The sequence below is a fragment of the Neofelis nebulosa genome, chromosome 3, assembly GCF_028018385.1.
Source record: "Neofelis nebulosa isolate mNeoNeb1 chromosome 3, mNeoNeb1.pri, whole genome shotgun sequence".
In the NCBI taxonomy this organism is placed as follows: domain Eukaryota; kingdom Metazoa; phylum Chordata; class Mammalia; order Carnivora; family Felidae; genus Neofelis; species Neofelis nebulosa.
The window spans coordinates 191,339,988-191,361,418 of record NC_080784.1 but is presented as its reverse complement, the minus strand read 5'-3'; the positions used below and the strand labels follow the sequence as shown (position 1 = coordinate 191,361,418).

Here is a 21,431-nt window from a genome sequence, read left to right as displayed (position 1 = left end):
TGATTGGGATAGTATTTCTGGACTAGTTGCAGGATTTTGTTCCTAAAATACATTGATTTAGATAATTACATTCTCCTGTAGTCTCTTGGGATGATATTTGGCTTTTTGTAGAAGGCAGACTTCTGATTGCTTTCTGCCTCTTATTTTTTTTTCTTTTTAAATTTCTCCATTTCACTGCTTAAGTGTCTTAGAGCCCGTGTGTTTATAACTACTTTTAGGGTCACAAAAGCAAATATTTTATGTATTACGACTACAAATAGAATGCTGTTCTTGGTTCATAAATCTTAGATTATTTCTCAGTCCCAGGGCAAGTGAAGTTGAAAATTACATGGTAAGCACATTTCTGCCAGCCCCAGGTCAGATATTCATACTGATAGGCAGGATGACATAGTGGAAAGTATCTGTCTCTGGTGTCAGAAAAACCCAGATTTACATCTCAGGTCTCTTATTTATTGTCTGTATTGTCTTGGACAACTTTCTGAGTCTTGATTTTCTCATCTGTAAAACGGAAATAAGAATATCTGCCTCTCAGGATTAAATGAGATGTTAAGATGTGGTAAAAATTAGACACACTAAGTGATGGCCAAGTACAACAACCTTCCTTCCCAGTTGGAAAACAAATATTTTACAGTTTTAGAGGTTAATATACAGTTGACCTTTGAACAGGAGGGGTTTGAACTATGTGGGCCCCAACTCTGTGTGGATTTTTCTTGATGAGTACAGTGCTGGAAATGTATTTTCTCTCCCTTATGGTTTTCTTAGTAACATTTTTTCTTCTCCACTTTATTCTGAGACTACAGCATATAATACATACAACATACAATATGTGTTAATCAACTGTCTATGTTATTGCTAAGGCTTCTGGCCAAGGTAGGCTATTAGTAGTTAAGTTTTGGGGGAGTCAAGAGTTATATGTGGATTTTTGACCGTGTGAGGGATGGGTACCCCTGACTCTCCAATGTTCTTCAAGGGTCAACATATATATATATATATATATATATATATATATATATATATATATACATGTATTTATATACACATACAACATATATATGTATGTATATATATACACACACGTATATATGTATGTATACATATGTATATATGTATGTATGTGTATGTATATGTATGTATATGTATATATGTGTGTGTGTGTATACACACACAAACATTTATTCAACAAATTTTATTGAATAAATGTATAAGTAGTGCTCGCTTCAGCAGCACATATACTAAAATTGGAACGATACAGAGAAGATTAGCATGGCCCCTGTGCAAGGAATAAATGTATAAGTAGATATATACTGAGTTCCTACTATTTGCCAGGTTCTGTTCTAGATTCTTGGGACACATGGTTTAACAAAACAAAGACTCCTTTCATTGTAGAACTTAATATTTTAGAAAGTGAATATTGCAAACTTTCCTTTAGTGTCACTAATGCCTGTTTGTTTTTAAGTTTATTTATTTTGAGAGAGAGAGAGAGAGTGGGGGAGGGGTGGAGAGAGAAGGAGAGAGAGAGAATCCCAAGCAGGCTCTGCACGCTCAGTGCAGAGTCCAATGCAGGGCTTGAACTCATGAACCATGAGACCATGACCGACCCTAAGTTGGATGCTTAACCTACTGAGACACCCAGGCACCCAACTAATTTTTATTTTAAGCCATTCCAGCAGCCTTGGCTGTCTGTTCTGTTGGTTCACACCATATGCATGTTGCCATAAACTAATGGAAAGAAGAAAATGTAGCACAGGATGAGAGTTATTTATCTCTCATATAAAAAGAGATCTTGTGAATTAATTCAAAAAGATAAGCAGTGAACATAGTGTACTCAATAAAAGGTCATTTCAACACCAATGCATTTGTGTAGGAAATATGTCTTCAAGCCTATTCTTCATCAGTGTTTGTGAGACAAAAAACTGGAAAAAATTATAAGTTTTCATCAATAATGGAAAAGTTCAGCAAATTATGGTCAACCCAAAGTATGCAGCACTATATCAATATTAAAAATGATGAATCAGAGCTATCAGCATTGACCTAGATGGATATCTATGATATATTGTGAAGTGAATAAAACAAGTAGGTTTGTGATGGACCTATTATGACCACATTTTTGTATTAATGTTTCTCTAGTATGGTTATTTCAAATTTTAAGATGTTTTATGAACATAGAGAAAGGGAAGAATGTATATAAAGTGTTACTATTTGTTACCTCATATGGGGGATGTTGGTAGGGCTTGTTGGTGGGAGATGGCAAGTCACAGCACTTGAACCTCTTTGATTTCTATGAGTTGTTATAGTTAATTATGTACAATGATGTAATAAAGAAATTAAAAAAATTAGAATTTCAAGTTATTAGAAATGGTTTATTTATGCTTTCACTGGTATATCCCTTTTCAGTGTGGAGATTAATACAGAATCTCCTGTAATGCTTTGCATTATAGTAGGTATTTACTAAGTGTTTCAAACATTCATTAATTGAACTGTATTGAGAACTCTATATCTAAGAGTTCTCATCTATATAGTTCTATATCTAATACATATATGTATGTATCTCATTCTATATATAATTTTTATTTATTACTTATGGCTATATATATATATACTTAGATATTAATGTATTACTGTATATTATTATATATCATAGAATGATATGTCATAATTACATATTATATTATTATATATAATTGTATGTTATATATTGCTTATGGTTTTACATATATATTATAAATAATACTTTGAGGGCTATTGAATGCAAGATACTTTTGCCTAGAAATGATTTTCCTGCTTAGGTTGGAGTTTTATTTTCTTGGTGGGAGTGAGCCAAGCAAGGACAGCAATAGGCCCATAATAAAGTCACCTCCCTCTGGCTTCCTCCTACTCTCCAAAAGTGTGAGCTGGGCAAGGCATAATGAACTTTATGCATTCATTCACTTGGTTATTCCAAGGTTTATTGCTTGCTAAGTCTTGTGGGGGAAACAAAGATTTATTCATGGATCTTTTGCCTACAAGGAGTTTACAGTTCTGCAGGTTATAAACATGTCATCAACTCCTTCTCACTTAATTTTTTCTCTTCAGCATAGATTAAGGTTTTATTACATTCTTATTATCAACTTTTACAGAAATATCAAAACCCCTTCATTCCTAACCATTAAAAACAAAGTTAGTGAAGGAGCTGAAGCAAGGGCGTGATCTTGCTGAGGAATCAGCAGAAGGTGTATAAAAAAACAGTAAGATACAGAGAACAGTTTAGGCATACTATCAAAATGGCGGCCATCATAGGCACTATCCTTGTTGGGTTCTAGCACATTCAGGCTTCATATTCTAGTTTAATAAGCCTCACTTAGATGAGAGTCATCTACTAAAAAACTTCCATCTAATTTCCACTTTCATCCTTTAAACCCAGAATTCTAAGCAGAAGAAAACATTGATTTCCAAGATTCATCTCATTGTGAAAGTTTGGCTTTTACTATGTTTTTAATTCTTATATATTTATCTTGAAATACATAGTAATCAAAATATATATAGATTTATATCACATAAAATATTACATTAGTTTAGGTAGTTTCTAGAATTTTTCTTTTATATAAATTATATATTTTTTAAATACCTATAGTATAATTTAATACAATTATTTAAAATAACAAAATGTTATTTTTATGTTTATATTTATCTTGTTATATATATATTTACAATAAATCTACTAACACCAGAACAAGGCCTATGACTTTTTAAATTTACCTATGCATTAGTGACCATAATTTTTGTGAATATTTTTGGTTAACTTTGTTGTCTTATATTTGTCTTATAAAAACTGCAAGGCTTGCAGTTTTTGTTATTGCTAGGAACTCTTCCTATTTTTCTAATTCAGTGTTTTTAGTTTATTCTGAGCAAGGAAAATAGATAACCCAGGTTTGCTGAATCATGTTTAAAATAACTGTTAATTAACCCAAAAGGAGGATCTGCAGTTTTCTCCTCTGTGTCAAATGCATGGCTTTAGTAGACACATTGTGTGGAGCATTTTGACTGTTGGGGGCCTTGTTATTTATTTATTTATTTGTTGTTTACTGTTTGTTTTACTTACCAGTTCTCATTTTCTGAAGAATTAAAATTATCAGAGTTGCCACAGATACATGACATATTATAGGAGAGTTTACTGTCTCCTTAAGCTTTAATTTGTGAGGTTCTTTCCACATATCATACAATATCAGTGATGACACCATATAGTTAAATCTAATTTACATACATTGAGCAGGTGCTTCATTGTTGAGCTCACATTTGTAAAGAAAAAAAAAATTATCCGAGAGCCTTCAATTTCATGTAGAATTGTACAGGTAATTTATTAAAATAATGTTGATTGAACTTGGGGCGCCTGGGTGGCTCAGTCAGTTGAGCGTCTGACTTCGGCTCAGGTCATGATCACAAGGTTCGTGAGTTCAAGCCCAGCGTCAGGCTCTGTGCTGACAGCTTGGAGCCTGGAGCCTGCTTAGAATTCTGTGTCTCCCTCTCTCTATGCCCCTCCTCCGCTTTCTCTCTTCCTCTCTCAAAATAAATAAACATTAAAAAAATAAATAAATAAAATAATGTTCGACCTAAAAGGACTTCTTCTGCCATTGGAAGGCACTGTGGGAAGTGGGGTGGGGTGGGGCATGAGCGTAGTTTCAGTCAGACCTCAGTTTGAATCATTGTTTCTTTAGTAGGTGATGGAGAGTGAGTTCATTTAACCTCTCTGAGCCTCGGTTTCTACATCTGCAAGATGGGATATCAATACTTCCAAGTTTGTTGTGGAAAACAATACTTGTCAAATACGTTTAGCCTCCGGCCAGGCCCTGTTGCTGCCAGTAGCTGGTGGTTTCCCTTCAGTTACCACATACTGATACTGTTTGTAATGAATTACTGCTGCAGAGGGCAAAGTCTGACACTGGTGGCAGGAATGTATTTTTCAAACTCCTTCTCATTAGAAGATAAAGAACAGAAATGGTGATACAGTCCTAAAGAATGCACATCTCCACGTTGTGACTGATTCTCAACAAAAGCGGAAAGACATTTAAGTAAAGGATTTTCTGTTGGAGTTTTAGCTGTAGACAAGAAGCATTTTCCAAAATGTGGACATGTTATAATTTAATGATTCGTTCTTTGGGGAGATGGTCCATTTTTTTGGGTATTCATCATGGCTCTAATCTGAGTAAGGATGAAAAGCATGTAGTGCTTGCCTTGTTCTTACATCAGAAGAATTTTTTCTTTTGTCCATTTTATGCTTGTTTCCAAAGGCTTAAAATGAAAGCTTTGTTTCTGCAATAATGGCTTAGTGTAGGCTTACATTGTTGATCCCCTTAGTAGATGCAATGTAATCCACTTTGGTAATGTGAATTTTTAAACAATCATCGGCCTTTGCCATTAACCCTTCTCTACTAATGATAATACTCTACAAAAACTACAAAGGAACTCGGGCCCAGCTTAACGTTAGACTTGGAGCACACTTAGCTGAATTTGCATTTCTTATTTTAGTAGCAGTGAATTGCTGAGCATATGTTGAACTTCATCAATACCAAATGTAGAATAGGTGATTGTGAAACTAATGTTCAAGTGCAAGCATTCAAATACAAACACGGGAAACAAGAAGAAAATAATGATGAAGCAAAAGTGCTTTCCAATCCAAAATTCCCCTCGAAGGGGCTTCGGCTGCTGTTGCTTTCTGGAATATTTTTTAACGTGACCTGTTGCTTTGCTTAGTTCATTGTAGTGCAAATGTCTCAAATAAAGCTGTACATGAGTCATTTTTTTTTTTTTTTTCCTCCTCAGTTCAGGCTACTTGGATAATAGCGCACTTTGAACGCAAGCATGGGAACCTATTGAATGTTTCCTGCATAAAGCCTTCAGAGCTTTGCTTAGCAGCTTGACATGTTTCTTTAGGAAAGAGAAATGGTAAATTAGCTAGGAGTAATTTTATTCCATGACATATTTTCAAACTAACTTTGAGAACACATTTCCACTTAGTGTTTGGATTCCACTTTGGGGACTTACAAAAGGTTTCCTGCATTTGGTTAAGTAATATAGATGGTGGATGGCTAAATTAAGATGTTCCTTAGGGATTTGTAGATATTTAAAGTTTTACCTAAACTAGAGAGGACTTCACTGCAATTCTTATTGAAGCTGTATTGAAAGTGCAGTAGTGTATGCCTTCAGGGCTGTGGATTTAATAAACAAAAGATCTGTCACTGAGCTTGGGGCACAGTAGGGGGTAGATGTAATTATATACTTTAAAGGGGAAAAGACTGTTGTTATTATTTTACATTTATTGAGTGCCAACATTTTGCAATGTGCTGTACCTAACATAGAATTAGACACAGTCCTTGCCCATTGGACTATCTATTTAAATTAGACACAATCTAAATATTTCTCTTAAGTAGTTCCTGTGTTTTCAAATTTGTTACCCAGTGCATTGTATAAGTACAGAAATATTATTGTACTTGCAAATGTTATTTGAAACTATAAAAGCTTTCAAAGACAGGTGGTAGGATGAGATGTGATTATTAGACTATAAAATTGCTCATGTTTTTCAGGTCCTTTCCTTTAACTATTATTATAGACCTGACTTGAAATGGGGAGCAGGAGAGGTATGAAATTCAGAAAATGACGGATGCATCCTTTTGATTTTTACCTTGGAAAAAATTGCAGTTTAACGATAAAAATGCCACTTACACGTTTTTAACTAGGTTTGGAATTATATTTATTTGTGTGGATTTTAATTAATTCTAGTCTGAAATTCCACGGTGCATTGTCTGGTATGGTGCATGGCACCTGTTAGGCGCTCACTAAAAGTTGTTGAAGGGTTGAATTAAAATGGGTTTGCCAGTGGATTTCCATGTCAGCCATCCTTTTCTCTGGACTCTCTTTTCTGATTGTAGAGCCTGAGGAGGCAGGGCTGTACTGGCTTTGGGCCAGTACTAAAAAACAAACAAACAAACAGACAAAAAACAAAAACAAACGAACGAGAAAAACCTCCACCTTCCTGGGAATACCTTCTAAGAGCTCTGGTTTGGCGTGTCTTCTTTCTGATAAAGATGTTTTTCCGACTCTTGGCAAGGCCTAGATCTCTGAGAGCCATGAGAGTCTTCAGAACTCTCCGGATCCCCGCCAGTGATCAAAGGGCCTTTTCACACCGGATGCCTGGTTTCAAGAGAGCTGGCCACCTTATAGAGCAGTCAGCCCACTGCTCTGTTATGTAGCTACACACAGTTCCTGGCACCTCTATTACAAGTCAGGCTGGTATTAGGGAAAATATACAGATGAACATAGGGAAGGATATATAATTGGTCTCTTTATGGATTTGCCCTGTGTAGGGGGCCCATTTTACACCTGCTGCCGTGTCCTCAGCCCCAGCATGCTCGCTTCGTCCCCACGTCATCTCACACAGTGCATATCAATTCTCAACTGCAAGACTGACTGTTCCCTCAGGAAACAGAAATGAGGATCCCTCATAACCACAGCGCAATCATCCAGCCCCGAGTTTGCATCTCGGGATTGCCGTTTACTATCTCTGTAATTGAAATCTAGTCATTTAAGTTTTCTAAGCCCTGGGCTTCTTACAGGTACAATGGGATAATAATAGTACTGAGCACTTAGAATGCGCGTGAAAATTAATCTAGCTGTGGAGAGTGCTTTGAACATAACTATCATTGTTACAGGCAATCTGTTTATTTTATATTGTCATGGTCAGGTATAAATATGAAAAATTCTATCGCATGTATCTTATTTTGCTAATGGAAAATACAAAAATATTGATATTTGAAAGCAGTTTTACTAGGATTGTAATTCTGATCTGCCAGCAATGGAAGCGGAAAGCCTAAGAAATAGGGAGATGGGTCCCCTTTAGACCACAGCATCCACGCTGCCCACACTCTCATGCCTATGCCACCTGTTCCTTATGATCACTATGACTCTGCCCCTTCCTGTTCTTGCTCCCTCCAGTCTGCCTTAGGTGCCTTCTGACCCAATTAAGCCCTGATACTTTTCCACATAAGCCTTGACCTCTTACTCTCAGCGATGGTCTCATTTTCTACTCTGGTAAGCATCTGATCTAATATCCTGAAGTATTTCTGCCATCTGCCTCAAACTTTCTACTGTGATCCTCTAGCCCTTCAGTACTCCCTCACAGAGCTATTCTGTAACAACCAAAATCGGTGACAATGTCTTACCCTGTCTCCTCCTCCTCCTCCTTCTCCTTCTTTTTTAAGTTTATTTGTTTATTTTGAGAGAGAGAGAGAGCACAAGCAGGGGAGGGACAGAGAGAGGGAGAGGGAGAATCCGAAGCAGGCTCCACACTGTCAGCGCTGAGCCTGATAGGGGGCTCAATCTCACAGTTCACGAGATCCTGACCTGAGCTGAAATCAAGAGTCGGAGGCTTAACCGACTGAGCCACCCAGGCGCCCCTTAACCTCTGTCTTCTGGCAGTTGCCCCTCCAATCTTTGCACACACTCACATTTCTCCTTTTCCAGTTGGTCTCTCTCTTTTGCGCTCAACAGTCCCTTGGTCTACCGGTATGCCATTCACTCATCACACCCTTTCTCTTCTCCCTGTGTCATGGCTGTGATTGTGTTCCCCAAATTCACTGTCATGGTCTCATCACCAAGCCTGATGGTCTCTGTCCTCAACTTGCTTTTCATCACCCTCCTGGCTCCCTACTCTTTACCCCTGCTTTTGTAAGTTAATGGAAGGATTTTCCTTTTATGTATTGAGCTTGCTTTCACTCTTCCCTTAACCTTCACCAATATGTAGGCCTTAAATGTCAAGTATTACATTCATGTACATGATGTATGGATGTGTATATCCCAGTCCACTCTATATTTCAAGTTCTAGAACTTTCATCCCTGACAGCATGCTAACACCCACCTGTCTGCATGTGAGGTAACTCCACCCCCACCACTTGAAACCAAACTTGAAACCACACCACCTTTCTTCCAAACTAGCTTCTTCTCCTGGTTTTCCTGTTTCTCTTGATGATCAGCAAATTCTCCTTAGAAGTCCAGTCTCTAACCCCCCGAGTCGTTTGATAGTCAATTAATTGCTAGGATTTTGCTGAGTGTTCCTGCACGTCGTCCTTCGTATACGCCATGTCCCCTGCTTTCTCTGTCACTCACCCATACTACTTCCTGCCTCTGCTGGTAGCCTGGAATTCTTCCCTGGCCACTCCATTTCTAGTCTTTGTGGAAAACAGGAAGCCATAACATCCAAATGACCTTGCCAGCCATTTAAGGTGCTGGCCTGCAGGGACTAACTTCGGATCCAATGGCAAAGAGACCTGAACACATGCAGAATATCCCCTGACTCTATGGTCCAGTTAGGCTCCATAGATGAGATGCCCTTAACGTGAAAATCCATGAGAAATACTGTATACCCACTCCCCACTGGATTGGAATTATGAGGAAGGATTCACAAAACATAAGGAACACAAAGAGCATCCTCCTTAGTACAGGCCAACCAGATTCCAGCTTGTTTCCAGCTTGTTCCCTGCCTTTTTCTCTCCCCAGAAGCTCTCCTCCATGATTTAGCCCTTTGTGAACAAAGGCATCTCTGTGCTTATTGTGTTATATCTATCCTTCTCTCTGCATTTTAAACCTCACCACTTCTTCACAAACTTTGTTTATGTCTCACTTCCACAACATTCTTTTGAAATGAAATACCATAGTATTAATTCAATAGTGATACTGTTTCTTTAAGAGTGATCATGCATTATTCTGCTTAATCATTGTATTTTATGTCTTAGCCCCCAAAAAGCTCTAGTAAAAGAAAGTCGATGTCCAAACCCCATTGCAATTCCCGGTAGCGTCTAGTGTAAGGCTTCTTTATAGTCTTTGATGATGAATTTTCAGGACTACACAGACTAATGGTATTGAACATTCTGGGCTCTTTATTACCCCCACGTCAATATGATGTCACCTCCTAACCACCAGCTCTTAGGGACACTCTGTTTGTCGCGGGACCTTTTCCATCAGTGGATTAGGTGGATAAGTACCATTTTAAAGTTGCTTCAGAGTTGGCAAGGTACTTTCATAGAAATATGTCATTAGATCCTCATAAAATTTCTGTGATATAAGTGCTTTTATATTATCTCCATTTTGCAGATGAAAGCACGAAATATCATCACATTTGAAAGTGCTACTATCTATATGAGAGTGGGGGACAGGGGAGACTAGGCCAGGAATCTCCCACATAGGCAGAGATACTAACAATTTAATTTTTTCTGTAGAAGATTTCAGCTGAAAAATATAATATGGCCTGGATTTCCAGAACTCCTTTGGAGTTAAGCGTTGTTGAAGAGAGTCCTATTGATGGAGAAGAGAATGAATTCTGTCTTTGGATAAAGTCGTTAACATTAAAGAGGTTGGAAAATAAGGGTGCCTGGGTGGCTCAGTCGGTTAAGCTTCCGACTTTGGCTCAAGTCATGATCTCATGTTTTGTGAATTTGAGCTCTGCGTCAGGCTCTGTGCTGACATCTCAGAGCCTGGAACCTGCTTCGGATTCTGTGTCTCCCTCTCTCTCTGCCCCGACCCTGCTTATGCTCCGTTGCTGTGTCTATCAAAAATGAATAAATGTTAAAAAAATTTTTAAAGGTTGGAAAATAAATACAACAGACAAGTAAATAATAGAAAAATGAGATGGTGAACCGTTGCGGAGGAAAATGAAAAGCAAGTCAAATTCCGAGAGTAGGGACAATGGACTAAAAATGTCTGGTTAGCCAGTCATCATGGGACAAACAAACCTATCTGAGGACCAAATCATATGGCATTTGAGCTCTGTGGAGCAGAAGCCCTGGAGTCACTGTCTAGGCATGACAGCTTGGGTTTTACCGTTTTCATGTTCCCAGTGCACGGAGGCAATTTGGATGGACTGGAATGTTGTGTTGGTGAGACTCTACAACCCTGGCCAGGCTTTTTCCTGTTCTCCTTCCATTGGTGTTAAAGCAGAGGCAGTGATTATGGGCACAGTGATATATATATATTTTTTGGAAGCTGCTTAAAATAGTAAAGATGTAACTCAAGGGCACAAAACTGCAAGTCCTCAGTAGGCCTGAAAATAGAATCATGGATTGAAAAGTCATTAGAAACCAGCCAGCCTTTTTCTCTCTCTCAATTCCTCTTCCTCCTTCCTTCTTCCTCTGCCTCTCCTCTTTCCTTTCTCCCTTTCTCCCCTTTCTGAGCTCTTTTCCCTTCTGCTTCCCTCACTCTTCTCCCCCTTTCATCCCTTTCTCTACCTTCCCCCATTTTACCTTTCAGAGGTACAAAGAGAAGCATTGGTAGAAAATGGCTTTCTAACTGCTCTCAAGTTCATCTTCTGCTTAAAGGAACAACCCAAATTCAACTAGAGTATTTCAGAACATGCTCTGGTTTAAAAACAAACAAACAAAAACAAAACAAAACACCCTTACAGGAGAGCTATAGTCTCATATCCAGCTCTGATCCAATTAACCGTGGCCAATTGTCCAGGGTCATGAGGTAGAGGCTCAGCCCTTTATATTAGAGAAGGTAGGGATAAGGTGGGACAGAGTTTTTAGAAAAGAAAGAAGAAGAAGGAGAAAGAGAAGAAAAAGAAAAAGAAAAAAAATGTCACTTTGGGCTCAGCAAATATCCTGAAAAGTAGCTGATATGCCATCCATTTTCCCAAATTACTACACCAGATTACCAAAATAAAGCTTACCTACATCATTTGCCTTTATATAAATATAATCAGATATTTTGGCCCCAGCTTTATCAAAGTTTGTTATAAGCCCTAAGTAGACCATGCGTAGTTTTTTTTTTTTTCTTATCCTGCTCTAAGGATACCATTCATTCTTCAAATTCTTGTACCAGATTACTAAAATGGAGCATACCTGCATTATTTATTTTAAAATGTTGCCTTTATGTAATATTTACAAATATTTTGCCTTAGGCTTTATCAAAGTTTATTTTAAGAAATAACCCTAATAGAACATTTTCAGTTTTTGTGATTTTGACATAAAGGGTATCACTCCTTCCTTACACTCCTTCCTTACATGGATCTCTCATTTAAATACTGAAACAGATTTCTTTTTGAATTCAAAACTAGGAAGAAATCAGCTATTGATGAACCTGGCTTTTTCCTTACATTTGACCATGATGTTGTACATGTTATGTGATCAACAAATATTTGCTTCATGATAAATTATGAAAGAATTTGTCCTCTTAGCTTATAATTTGGCTTCCAGAAATCCAGTGCTCAATTTTGTGTTAAATGGCAATGGCTTTTCTTAGTTAAGTGTTCCTGCTCTATTCTTGCTCATCCTCATTTACTGTTTTAATGTTCTTTTATGATTTTACTCTGTGCCCTTCAAAAATCTGTTTTGGAAGTAGCTGGTGTATAAATAGCATAAAAAATAAACTGCGTATTCTGACATTTACGGTTGTAAGGATAATTCTGTGTTAAGGATGATTCAGTCTGCAAGTAAAGTCATTGGATATCTATCTAAATGTATTTTGGAATAATTTTGACCATCCCATAGCTCTTCTAAGGCACTAGTGTTTCTTGTTTTGTTGTTGTTGTTTTCCCCATCAAAACTTTTCTTTTTCTATCTAAAAATGCATGATGACTCAGATTGGCTAATTTTATCAAACTGATGTTTTGAAGGGCATTTAACTCTTCAGAATCCTCACCTACATTGCCTTCATTGTCCCAGCCCCAATGAGGATTGCTTTACCCTGGAAAGGGGAACTGCCCACCTTTTTTATTTCCATCTTTGAGCTTTTGTTCTTTCTGGATCTCTTTGCATTTGCTTGAATTTTTTCTTTGCAACCATTGCACTTTGGTCTTGTCTTTCAAAACCTGACTTGGGTCTAACCTCTTTGGGTTGGACTTACTTAATGAACTCTAAATGACTCTTGTTGCAATTCTCCTTGGAATTTATCTACTCAGTTTTTACTCTATTAATTTGCCCTTATTTATATAACATGTTGAAAGCATTCTGAATCCTTTTTTTTTTTTTTTTTAAATTACGAGAATGAGTTCTGGCTCTCCAGTTAGAAAATGTACTAATTGTTTCTTAGACTGTGTCTTCTTTTCCTTTTTATATTATCCCCAAACCACATAATTCAGTGTTCTATGGGATGAAGGCATGCCATTAGATGATGTTGGCTCCTAGACTCTCAGATGAAAACATGGAATATTGATTATGTTTGTTTTAACAAATATTTTATTAGGAATTAAGATGAGAACTCTTTCCAGAACATTAAAATGTAACTCAGAGAGGTACAGCACAGTGTTGGATACAGTTATACAGTCAGCCATTTCAAATGACAATTTTCTAAGCTGGTTTCCTTGTTTCTCCTCTATTATTCATATTCTTTCCAGACTGATGGAAGCATATGGCTTTAATTATCAAGTATATGCTGAGGACATGCAGAACTAGAGCTTTTTCCCGACTTTTCTAATGAAGCTAGTTCCTAACAGCAACATAGGCCAGATTATTTTATTGTATTATGACATTAAACATGGACCAGCAGAGGTCTGGCTAATTGGGAATGATACCTTTTCCCCTCGAACTGCTTATTTATTTTCCAGGAAACTAATTTAGTTCGGTTATAAAATGAAACCTCATAATTCAGTATAAATGAGTTTGGTCATATAATATCGATAGCCAGGCTGGGTGAAATCCTACAAATAAACAAAGATTCTGAAAAAAAAATTGTATTTAAAAATGAATAAATGCAATTTTATGGCTTTTGTTTGCTACCTATACAACTGAAAGTAACATTGAAAATACTTGTTGCTGTTTTAATGAATTGGCAAGCCTTATTTGTAACTAGTGGGTTAATTGTATAGGCAGAGACTGTTGCTGAAGTGCTTTAAAATTAAACACAGTTCTTTCATTTCACTGGAAAATAAGCAAAACTCTTATTGATGTTTAAATGATATATTATTTTTTTAATTTTGTAAGTCACATTCGAATAATGTTTCAAATATAATTTATCCTTACCGCGTATGAAATCTTTAAACTTCTATCAAATCATACAGCACTTGTCACCGACTGTTCACCCCACTCATTAGCATCATCTAGCGTATATGAATTATGACTTTCTGACTTCTGTCAAGGCAGATCCTGTGTTGCTTGTTTCCTATATGTTGAAATTTTAAAATGAGTGATATCACCCTGAAAGATGTTTACAAATTTGGACTTTAATCTTATGGTCACATATTAATTTTATGAACAGTCTCAATGGCTGCGTGAAACAGAATGTGTTTGGCTTTTAGAGCACATTCTACATCAAAGAATTGGAGCAATGGGGAGCTAGGATGAAGGAATTTGCAATTCTACAGGAAAGACAACCTACAAACTGCCAGTGAGTGATAGCCATGATGATGCCTTAATGGATAAATGACTTGGAGCTGTTCTTTGAACTGAAAATAAGTGTTCCAGGAAGAGTGTATGTGGGAGGGGCAGGAAAAGAAGAGAAAGACAGAAGGAAGACAGACGGAGACACATAGAAATATTGATCAGCTGATTCATGATGGTGTTGCTAAACCAAATTATGGAAATTGGAAACAGAGCAGAAAGGGGATTAGGACATGTCCAGCCCCAGATATTTGCACCTGGATACATCCAGTAGGTGGAACATAGCTTAGCATTCAGGCAAGAGATCCAGGCTGGAGCTGTTCATCCATCTATTCATTCATTTGTTCATTCAGTAAATATTATTGGCGGTTAACTCTGGCTCAGTCATTGTAATAGGCAGTATGTTAGGGAAGGGAATACAAAGACGAAAAGACATGGGTTATTTATTCAAGAAATGTGCAGTCTATTGGGGGACTGACATGTAAGCAAGCATTATGTGTTCATTATTAAGAGATTTATAATAAACAATTATGTTAAATAAGAGATCTAATTAAACCTATGATGTGTAATCATGATAAAATAATTATATGACTTAAAATATAAATAACAAAATTATTTTGCATTGTAATTCAATAATGAGAATTTCTTTAATGGGAATATTTGCTAAACTGTTTATTTCATAAAAGGTAGAACAGCTTACTGTCTGAAAGGCTTCACCATGGAGGTAGCATTTTTACTGAGGATGCAAGGATTGTATCAGAAGTCATTTCTAGCGTACTGATAAAACCTTGGGAATAGATTCTAAGTATACCAATCCAGCATACATTTGGATTGAAAAATGGATTTTGCTCGGACCTCTCAAAGTCATACTTTAACTTCATTGAGGAAATGCATCTGTGGTTCCTGTCGTGTTCTGAGCCAACTTGATAGTATATGGACAGAATGATTTTCTCATTATAGTTAGTATGTGGACAGAATTTTTTTTTCATGGGCAATCAGGAAAATCAGACACTAATTATTCACCTTCAAATAATGTGCTTATTGACATAAATAGTTCCTAAATGACAGTGCTGTTTTCCATTGTATCCCGCTCATGTTGCAAAATGACCTGGGCCACCTTTTAGAGGGACGGGCTTTTTGTGGCTGGCCCACCTTCTTTATGGATTCTAATTTTGTCATTTTTTATTTTCTCCTTTGCATCTTTATTTTCCTTTTCCAACTTAGGTTTCTATTTTGTTTTGTTTCCAAAATAAACATTTTACCCTTAATACTGCTCTACAAATGTTCTCATTTTACACCTCTGTGACCGCAATTTTCACAATAGTGGCTCTGCGGATCTACTCAGTGGTCAGTTTAGTCGGTGGTTCTCTTCTCCTCATCAACTGGTGTATAGATTTTTCTTTTCAACTAGTTTAATAAATTGATATTTTAGGAGACAGCATAGCTCATCAAATGGGCCTATCAAAGTCCCCTCATACAACTTGATGTTGGTTTGAGGTCTCCAAATGCCACTGAAATCTTAAATGTAATTGTGCAAAGCATTACGAAAATAATACATTTGATGATAATGATGTGGTTGGTGTTAGGTTAGCACTATTATGAATTACTCCTCATTGATAACACAGAATTAGTTTGGGATTTGGAGAAACCAGTTATTCTTTTCATTTGGGTCCTATCCTAGAAGGTAAGGAGGGCAATAACTTGCTGATTCATGGTATGTTTGAAAGGAAAAATTAATTAATAGCTTTACAGAACTTAGAAAGCATGAAGCATTATATACATAGTAATTATATAATCCCCCAAGATAGTTGTTTATGTTTGTTAGCATATACTTATTAGCTGTAATTTCGCACGCTCGGTTTTGGGGTTTTGATTTGGGAAGGGCATTTTCTTCCTTCTTTCAGAAAAGTTATGATGTGGGATAGAACAGTATAGTTTTGAGGATTAATTCATTCTAAAAGATAATCATTCAGAAGTTAAGATGTCAAATCATGACCTTACGGAGTTAAAAGAATCTTGCAGATTGTGTAGTCCAGTTTTTGCCAAGGAAACAGAAGTCATCAAGTACGGGTAAATTTATAAAGCTGCAGAGCCGTCCCCATGCTTATATTAAATTTTGGTCTCCAGTGGCGGTTGTCTTTAAAGTAAGCTTATAAGAAAGTCAGCAAAAACAAACAAAAGCTCTGTTAGAGCCAGTGGTTGTTTAGTTATTACTCAGTGTCTTTTATGATACCAGGCATGTTTTATAATGTGCGATTTTCAGTAAAATTCCATATGGATTTCTAAACATTCACATAAGGAAAACCATTATAGAAAAAGGAAATTATGATTACATAGGAAAAACACTGTCCTACTTGTAGACCAAAATCGTGTCAGAAGATAGTACTTTCCAGATCTAAAGCTAATGAAATCTATTTTACAAACGTATTTTTCAACTATTGCTATGAAATGATACTTATTTCCAAAGCCGTATTATAGATTTGCAAGAGTTAATTAGTCAAAAAATGGGTAAGAATATTGAATTCATTGTGAAAAAGAGAAATTAAGTGCTCTGTATTAAATTATTACAGTTTAAAAATTAATTTTGACAAATACACTGATGTTTTCTGATAGTAGTTACAGCTAATTATAGCTAACATTTCTTGAGTACTTTGATGCCCATACTAAGAGTTTTTCAAGTTTGCTCAGACATTATTTCTGATATTAATCTTTGGCACTAGATTTTTTTATAAGAGCTTGATGGAGGTGTAATTCACATGCCATATAATTCAATTTTGAGAGTGTATAATCCATGTTTTTAAATGCATTTTTAGATGTGCAATCATCACAAGCACCTAATTCTAGAATATTGTCATTATCCACAAAAAGAAGCCCAGTAACCCATTAGCAGTCACCCTCTTTTCCCTACCTCTGTGCTCCTGGCAGTCCCTTTTCTGCCTCCATATATTTGTTGACCCTGGACAATTTATATCAATGGGATCACATGTATGGAGCTTTTTGTGACTGGCTTCTTTAACTTAGCCTGTGTTTTCAAAGTTCTTCCATGGTGTAGTGTGTATCAGTATATTACTACTTTTTATTGAAAAATCATATTCTATTGTATGGATTCACCACATTTTGTTTACCCTCTCATCTGTTAATGGGCATATGGGTGGTTTCCATGAACAAAGGCTGCAATGAACATTTATGTACAAGTTTTGTGTGCCTCATTGGTTTTTAATTGTCTTCCATATGTACCTGGAAGTATAGTTACTGGTTTATATGAAAACCCTCTGTTGAATATTTTGAAGAACTGCCAGATTGTTTTTCCAAGTGGCTGCACCATATTATCATCCAGCCAGCAATGAATGAGGAGGGTTCCAGTTTATTCACATCCTTGCCAACACTTGTTATCCTTTTCCCTTTTGATTTTAGCTCTCCTACTCAGTGTGAAGTGGTAGTCATTGTGGATTTGATTTGTATTTTCCTAATGACTAATGATATTGGGCATCTTTCTTGTGATTATTGGTCATTGTATATTTTCTCTGGAGAAATGTCTGTGCAGATCTCCCCCCCCCCCAAATTTTTCAGTTGTGTTTTTTGCCTTTTTATTTTTGGGTTGTCCGAGTTATCTGTGTATACAAATGCAAGTCCCTTATCAGAGATATAATTTATAAATATTGTCTGCCATTCTGTGTGTTGTCCTTTCATTTTATTGATGATATACTTTTTAGGACATGTGCTTTTAATTTAGAAGAAGTCTGGGTTGTCTTTTTTTGGCTGTTATTTTTTAATTGTCATGTCTGAGAAACTGGTACCTAATCCAAAGTCAAAAGACTTACTTACTCCTATGTATCTGCTGTAATTTATAGTTTTAGGTCTTATGTATAATTCTGAGATCCATTTAGAGTTAATGTTTTTCTATGGTGGGGGATTGGGGTCCACCTTTATTTATTTACCTGCATGTGGATAGTAGATGATTCCAGCATCATTTTTGCAATAGTTATACTTCACAACATCATTGTCTTGGCACTCTTGCTGAAATCAATTGCTTATAAATGTAAGGGTTTATTTCTGGACTTTCAATTCTATTCAGCTGATGTGTGTGTGTATATACATATATATATATATATATATATATATATATATATATATATATATATACATATATATATATACGTATATATATATATATACGTATATATATGTATGTATATATATATGTAGCTAGATAGATAGACAGACATACTGTCTGTCATTACGCCAATACCACATTGTTTTGATTTCTATAACTTTGTACTCAGCTTCAAAACAGGAGATGTAAGTCATCCAACTTTATTCTTCTTTTTCAAAATTGTTTTAGATACCCTTGGTTTCTTGTGTATCCACATGAATTTTAGGATCACCTTGTCAATTTCTCCAATAAAGGCACCTGGGATTTTAATCAGGATTGTGTTGAATCTGTAGATTAATTTGGGGAATATAATATTAAGTCTGATCTGGACACAGGATATGTCTTATTCAGGTATGCTTTTGTTTCTTTCAGTGGATGTTTTGCTATTTTTAGTGTACAAACCCTGAACTTGTCTTATTAAATTTATCCATTAGTGTCATGTTCTTTGTAATGCTATTGCAAATGGAATTGCTTTCTTAACATCATTTTAGTTTGCTCATTGCAATTGTATAAAAATATAATTGATTTTTGTGTATTAATCTTGTATTCTGCAACTTTGCTGAATTAGCCTATCAGTTCTAATTGTGTGTGTGTGTATATATATTTTGTAGGATTTCCTATATGCAAGATAATTTCATCTATAAATAGAAGTAGTTTTACTTATTTCCTTTCCAATCTGGATGTCTTCCATATTTTTTTTCCTTGCCTAGCTTCCCGGGAAAACACCTTCAGTACAATGTGAGAGCAGACATACTTGTTTTGTTCCTGGTTATTGGAGGCTGCTATTTTTACCCAACTACTGTGATCCTATGGGTGCTGGTTTCTAAGTCTACTGTGGAGCTGGGGAGAGGGAGATAGTCATAGAAGTTAAAACACTACTGGTCTTGCTACTTTTATTAAAATATAACTGTTTTTCTTGAATAAATTCTTCTCATTTTGTTGCAAGCCTTTGGTTAATTTTCAGAGTTCCGACAAAGTTGGCTTTGATAATTTTTGCCTTTACTTTTCTTGCTTTTATGGAGTAGGAGAGTTTCTGAGGTTCTGACTCTACCTTTATAGAAATGGCAAGAGGCTTTTCATGGGACATATTTAGGGAAAGGGAAAATTTATTGTAAAGCAGGGTTTTACATAGCATTCTTTATTAAAATATGGGAAACAATATTCTCCCCTAGAGATATTTCTTTAAAAAAAATTTTTTTTAACATTTATTTGTTTCTGAGAGACAGAGCACAAGTGGGGGCGGGGCAGTGAAAGAGGGAGAATCCGAGGCAGGTTCCAGGTTCCCAGCTGTCAGCACAGAGCCCGACATGGGGCTTGGACCCACAAACTGTGAGATCGTGACCTGAGCCAAAGTCAGGCGCTTAACCGACTGAGCCACCTGGGCGCCCCTAGAAATATTTCTTAAAATATTTAGTTCCTTCTAATTTTGTGAAAATGTCAATTTACTTAAGAGTATCTATCAGTTTCCAGTTACAAAGTGATTTTGTGACTTTTTAGAAATTATTATTTTATTCAAAACAGAAAAGTATTTAGAAGACAATTTCCTTATTCATATTAATTTAAAACGAAAGCTGTTAAATTATATAGTGTACTGTTAAAGAGGGAAAAATTCTCAATGTATTGATAATTGACTGAAGTGAGGCACTTTCTGTGTTTTATTCTGTAGGCTAAGAACTTGGATTTCAGAAGCTTAGAACTTTCTGGTTGCTAGCACACTCTATTTTTAAACAGTTATACATTTCTTTGGGTGGAATAAACCCGAAGATAAAATCCATTTTCTCACTGCTAATCCAGAATATGCCCCTGAATCATTCCTTAAGCGCTCATTCATTATTTATTTTTTTTTCAATATATGAAGTTTATTGTCAAATTGGTTTCCATACAACACCCAGTGTTCATCCCAAAAGGTGCCCTCCTCAATACCCATCACCCACCCTCTTAGAGTGGAAGAGAGCCAAAGCATAAGAGACTCTTAAGCACTCATTCTTAAATCATTGCATGATTTAAGGTGCTTTTCACCTCCCTTTCTCTTCCTCTCCCCCCATTGAGAGCAGATTGGAACACTGTTCAGTCTGCTCTGCCAATCACATTCCAGCAGCTGAGAAACTTACTTTGTTCTGAGTGAATCTGAACCAAGAGTGTAGCCTGTTCTCAAAATGTGTTCACTGACAGATGTTTCTCTGTAGTCTTGTGTTGCTACAGAAGACAAAGAGAGATGATGCTTTGGCCAATTGAAGTTGCCAAGAAATTGATTTTTCAATACTTGGTTCAAGCTTTGAGCCACAGAGAGTTCCTTTGTTAATTTGTTTTGAGAAATAATACAGATCCAGTACGCAGTACTGTATTGGTTTTATATCTTGTGGATAGGTAATGATCATTTAGGAGAAAACATGAAGAGTAGATTCAGAAGACAGTTTGATGAGGAACTAGTTAAAAATGTTTTGTCAGTTGCATTTACTTCAGAATGCTGCTTGATAGATAATAATCTGCTCTAGAGATTAGTGCCTAATTAACCTAATTGGTTGTAGTTTTAAAAATATTACTCAGCTCTCCTTTCCAAGTCATTGAAATTGGCTTGATAAAAACATGATAGAACTTGGAAATTTACATATGGTATTTTTTTCCCCAATTATCTATATTTTTAGCCTTTTCTTTTTCCTTACCACTTCCTCCTAGGAAGAAAAATCTGATCAGCTATAATTCTCCCTTACTAGAGAGAAATTAACTACTAAGGTAAAAGATTTTGCTGCATTGGAGGCACCTGGGTGGCTCAGTCACTTAAGCTCCTGAGTCTTGATTTTGGCTCAGGTCATGATCTCACTGTTTGTGAGATTGAGCCCTGTGTCAGGCTCTGCACTGACAGCAAGGAGCCTGCTTGGAATTCTCTCTCCCTCTCTGTCTGCCCCTCCCCACCTCACGATTTCTCTCTCTCTCTGTCT

General features: G+C 36.3%; 1 protein-coding gene and 1 non-coding gene across 10 annotated transcripts in view; both read left to right on the top strand.

Moving 5' to 3' along the window:
* Window positions 1-21,431, top strand: part of SLIT2 (slit guidance ligand 2) — a 374,128-nt gene that overhangs the window by 63,120 nt on the left and 289,577 nt on the right. The gene's annotated exons all lie outside the window — the stretch shown is intronic.
* LOC131508178 (U6 spliceosomal RNA) lies at window positions 1,209-1,314 on the top strand. Its single transcript, XR_009259890.1, has one exon. It is a non-coding gene; the product is annotated as a U6 spliceosomal RNA (small nuclear RNA).